Source organism: Heterocephalus glaber, unplaced genomic scaffold (genome assembly GCF_053883595.1).
Source record: "Heterocephalus glaber isolate CG9 unplaced genomic scaffold, H.glaber_assembly_v1.0 deba00001509, whole genome shotgun sequence".
Taxonomy (NCBI): domain Eukaryota; kingdom Metazoa; phylum Chordata; class Mammalia; order Rodentia; family Bathyergidae; genus Heterocephalus; species Heterocephalus glaber.
This window is the reverse complement of record NW_028258325.1, coordinates 149,475-154,628: the sequence shown is the minus strand read 5'-3', so window position 1 is coordinate 154,628 and position 5,154 is coordinate 149,475. Positions and strand designations below refer to the sequence as shown.

The 5,154-nt window shown below is 38.6% G+C and overlaps 1 long non-coding RNA gene across 2 annotated transcripts in view; it reads right to left on the bottom strand.

Annotated features, from left to right (window-relative positions):
- LOC110349717 (uncharacterized) overlaps window positions 1-5,096 on the bottom strand; it is a 34,437-nt gene extending 29,341 nt beyond the window's left edge. The window contains exons 1-2 of one of the 2 annotated variants that reach the window (XR_002395927.2): window positions 5,037-5,096; window positions 2,863-4,202 (exon numbers count right to left, since the gene is read on the bottom strand). This is a non-coding gene — a long non-coding RNA (uncharacterized LOC110349717). Of the gene's footprint in view, window positions 1-2,862; window positions 4,203-4,851; window positions 5,017-5,036 lie in introns of those variants that run through there. The other variant, XR_002395926.2, reaches the window with a different exon arrangement.
- Between the last annotated feature and the right edge of the window lie 58 nt (window positions 5,097-5,154).

Sequence of the window (5,154 nt, the reverse complement as noted above, 5' to 3'; positions counted from 1 at the left end):
TTAATTTCTGCTTAATAAAACATCTTTGAATTGGTGGTGTGGCTCAGTAGTAGAGAGCTTCCCTAGCAGGCACGAGGCCCTGGGTTCCATCCCAACACCACAAAAAATGTCTTTGGCAGGAAATTGTTTTTAAAGATTATATACTTATATACACAAACATTACAGGATTTACATGAGAAACCACTGCGGAACTAATGCTTTTTAACATTACTCAGAGTGTTTTATAGAGAATAATCCAAAGTGAAAACGATACTTTATTTGTGTATATGTTTAAAGTGACAAGATACTGTTTTTTTGTTTTGTTTTGGAGAGGTAGTAGGATTATATTCAATGTTTACTTCTTTTTTCATTAACAAAATTTGAGATTTTTAAAAGGTAGACATCACTGATGTAATTAAACTCTGAAATCACCTCTTGCTCTGCTGTTATTCCTAGTACTTATGTTAAATCATGTCATCAGTTCCTGCTGTGTCAGATCTGCAAGAGGCCCTGTGTACTAGGTAGGGTTCCCTCGTGTCAACTCTCCACAGGAGCCTATGGACAATGACATGGGAGGTGCATGAGTCAAGTCTGGGTTCAGGGGCTGTGTGTGCTTGGTATGTGACGAGAGGGGATCTAGCTGAGCAGTGTGTTGCTGGAGTGCAGCCTTGGGTCTATACCATGCCTCCTTCTTTTTCTTTTTGCTTTTTGGCCACCATGAAGTGAGCAGCCGCCTCTGCTACATGTTCCCATTACCACTGTCCTCTGCTTCCACTCAGGATCAAAGCAACAGAGCCAACTGATCGTGATGAAACTCCTGAAACCATGAGCCAAAATAAACATTTCCTCCTGTAGATTACTTTTCTCAGGTATATTACACAGCGACAGAAAGCTAACACAGATGGATCATTTATATACTACTAAAAATGGAATTAAATAAGAAATGTGCCTAAGAATGTTCATAAAGCCTTCAGTCATAATGACCAAACTAGGAAGTAGCCCAGATGTCTTTCAATAGTAAAATGGGTGAAGAAATTGAAATGCATGCATACAATAGAATACTATTCAGCACTACAAAAGTCCAAACTTTGTAGTACATACGCTGTGTGAATCTCCCAAACTGTTCTGTTTTGTTTTGTTTTCTGGTACCAGGGATCAAACTCTGGACCTTGTGTTTGCGAGGTAGGCGCTGGAACCAGTGAGCTACATCCCTGGCCCAGTCTTGCAAACTTTGTAGTGAGGGAGGTGGCTGGGCAAAAATAATATATATTGTCTGATTGTAAGCAAAGGAACCCATGGTGAGAAGAGTCACAGCAGTAACTCTCATCTGTGAGCACAAAAAATGCCAGAAAGGAACACAAGATAATTTTCTAGAGAAGATGAAAGTATTCTTAAAAGTAGCGAAGATTTTACGGGTGTATTTGTTAAAGTGATACAGTTACAATTTATGCGTTTCAATATACATGTGTACTTCTGGGCACAGAAAAAAGAAAAGAACTTTAAAAATTAAGTTTTGGAGATAGTGAATAAGTTGAAGGTTAGAGAAACAAAAACTAGCACATGGTTAGTAATTATTGAAGCTGAGTGACAGGTCTATTATTCAATTTATTTTATGTACTTTTAATATTTTTTGTAATAAAACACTTGTATAAAAAGTCTAAATTGGCCAGGTGTGGTTGTGCACGCCTGTAATCCCAGCACTTGGGAGGCTGAAGCAGGAGGATTGCCACAAGTTTGAGGCCAGCCTGGACTACACAGTGAGTTCAAGGCTAGCCTGAGCTACATACAAAACAAAAACAACAAAATCAACTACAAAAAAGTCCAAGTTGATCTACGATGTTACCTTGTAGAGAGAAGCTGCTCCATTTCCTGGTTGTGTAAGTGTGTTCACTTTGTAATATTTGCAGTATTGTACTCTACACAAATGCTTTGTCCATGCATTTCTATATGTATGTTATTCATCAATAAAAATTTAAACATTAAATATTGGCACAAAAATCCTAACCCAGTACCTGGAATAACATTGAAGTTTTGTTCAGTTATAAATTGGGACATGTTGACTCAAGATCTCATTAGATGGATTTAATATTTTGAGGTATTTATTTATGTCCTAATGCTTGGGTGACTCTGTAGGTCTTTCAATTTTTATCTTAATTTCATAAGTAGTATAGTTTTGATTTTATAATGCAATTTTTTCCAGCAAAGTATCCTCCCACCATGATGCTCACCAAGACTAGGACACCTATTACAGAACCCTGAAGATGGGAGGACTCTTGTGGAAGTGGGTTCAGTCAGGAACAAAATTAGTAGTAGAGGTTTGGTCCAGCAAAGGATAGTAAGTATATAATATAGGTAAGATTGGAAAGCCACAAATCAGCAGCAGTTTGTTTGTTTTTAGCATTCACTTAAGAAACCTTTTGGAAGTAGTCAAACAAAAGATGCTCATTTAAAGCAGTACTGTTTGGGTTTGGCCTCACACTGCATTCACCTGGAGACCTTTAAACAATTCTTTTGCCTGGGTCCCAGGACAAGGTTTCTGATTTAATAGATCAGTTGAAAGGATTGGGAGGATTTAGGATTGGAAGATTTTAAAAGCCTTTCCAGAAGATTTTAATGTGGATCCAGGGATTGGAATCATCAGTTTAGACTTTGGGATTCATTATTCGTGCATGATGCCCATATGTGCTATGGAGATTTGCTCCATTGTAGCATCTCAGTATTGGGTCTTAATTTTTTTTTTTTTTTTTTGGTACTGGGGATTGAACTCGGGTCCTTGCGCTTTCGCAGCAGACAGTGAAATCACTGAGCTAAATCCCCGGCCCTTAGCATTGGGTCCTAGAACTTGGCTAAAATCATCTAAGAACAATTTCAAGATATACTTACCTGTGTGGCTAAATTTCAGCAGGAGAAAATGTGTTCTCAGCAGACATTCCACATCTCTCTTTATGTTATTTTCAGAGGAAGATGTTTCAGGCACAGTAGTTTGGTTTTGTTTGTGTTGAAAATAATAAGTAGCCTGCAAATGCCAAAAAGGATGAAAAGAATTTGCATGCCCATGGGATCCATTACACAAATTTTCAGATTTCTCCTATGATGAGAAATGAAAAATATATTTTTGGTCCTCAGTTTCCTAAATTCAGTTATCAGCCATTTCCCCAGATTATTCCAAGTCCTTCCTAGATGCTTCAGAAGCATTCTTTCAAAGGATAACATTCCCAATGGTGAGGAGTACTAGATGGACACAAATCAATAAGTGTCACTGTCTAAGACCTAAAAGCACAAAGGAAGTGACTTTTAGGAATTTGAGTCATGGATGTTTGGGCTTTGGAGTCAGGCAGAGTTGATTCTGAGTCTTAGCCAAGCTGCTTAAATTGTGAGGCTTTAGACAAGTTCTTTGACTTGAAACAGTTATGTAAACTTCATCTATAAGGAAAGGTAGAATGCTACTGATTGAAAGCATGTCAGCATTTCTTCTTTCCTGTATCCATGACCTTGGCAATGTGTCTTATTGCTATTCCCATTGAGATGCAGAATCTCTTCCCCAGACCTAGATTCTGGGCTGGCCTTATTTGCTATGGCCCATAGAAAGCTCTTTGAGATGTGTTAGTTTGGTACCTAAGCTGGAAAGATCCTGAATGCATATGCTTGTTCTTTCAGAACTGCTGTGTCCAAGAGTACAAGCCCGCATTAGCCTAGAGCTAATGAGACATCAAGGGAAGGTGAAACAAGGTGCCTCTCTTTACAGCCAGTTCACCTAAATTTGTTGACTAGCCCATTCATGAGGCAATAAATGTTGGTATGGCTTATTCTCCAGTAGTAGATAACTAGTATGCCCAGGATGGCGGGATTCAAGGACATGTAGATTGCAAATTATCTGGCAAATATTAGGTGCCATATAGGTACTGATTTTCTTTTCCCTTAATTTGAATTTGGGAGTCTTGTTAGATGGTGCTATTACACAGAAATATATGTAGAGAGGAGGAAATAAGACATCCACAGCATGGCAGTTTGTTACAAGGCCAAATTACAAAATAAGTCTGTAAACTCTGGAGGTCAAGGCTGTGGAGAGATCTGAACACATGGGCTTCCACCTCCTGGGCTCATCTTCCTTTGTTAGCCGTTTGATCTCTGGAAAAGGGATGGTCTTGAACTCAGCAGCAGATGGGAGGCAGTAGTCTTCTCCCTGCTGTCTCTTAGGGCACTGTCTCTGCCCCTCCTTAGACCTGAAAAGATAGGTATATTGGTAGGAAATGGGTAACCCTCTCTGGCATAAAAGGGAGAAGCTTCACCTCCCTGAGATCAGAGGAGATGTGAGATGTGCTGGGAGCTTAAAATAGTTTTGAAGATTTAGTGCGTATATACAGAGTCTGCCAAAAAAAAAAAAAAGTTATACACACTTCATGAAAAGAGAAACTTGAATAAACATTTTAATACTAAATTTATTGATCCAGCATGAGATTAATACAAATTACCTTTGGCCTCTACAATTACAAGAGGTGCTCAGAGTGGTGGCCTTTAGCTTTCAGACATTTATCAGTATGGCAAACTGCTTAAGTGTATATACATTTTTTGGTGGACTCTATATATACTTCATTAATAATTTTATATTGATCACATATAATATTTTGGGTGTATTGCATTAAGTTATTACAAAAATTTCACGTCTTTTAATTTAAAATTACGCATGTGTTTCACATTTTATTTTTTTTGGACATCACTGCCTTAGGCAATTGCCTATCATTTCAAAGTTCAGGCTGCCTCCTCAACAGATCAGGAACCAGAAAAGTTTACTGAATTTAAAAATAATTGTCATTATAGTCTTACTATAATCATTAGTCAATAATATATTAATATAGTCAATAATACACACACCTATTATTCATATATCACACATATATCATACATTATCTACAAGGTTAAATGCAAAGGTCCCCCGATGAGCTAGGTTCCCGCACTTGCAGGAGGTCCTGCCTTAAAACTGGGGCAGCCAGAGGCCCTGGGTTCAATCCTCAGCACGAAGAAAGAAAAAAAAAAAAAAAAAAAAAAAAAAGCCGCACCCAGAAACCTGCCACCTTTCCCCCATTCGGCCAGGGGTTGGTGTCGCCAGTTACTCAGGGGATGAGGGGGTGTGGTCTGAAGGGTGTCCAATCAGAGGCACCGAGATGAGGCCTGCCC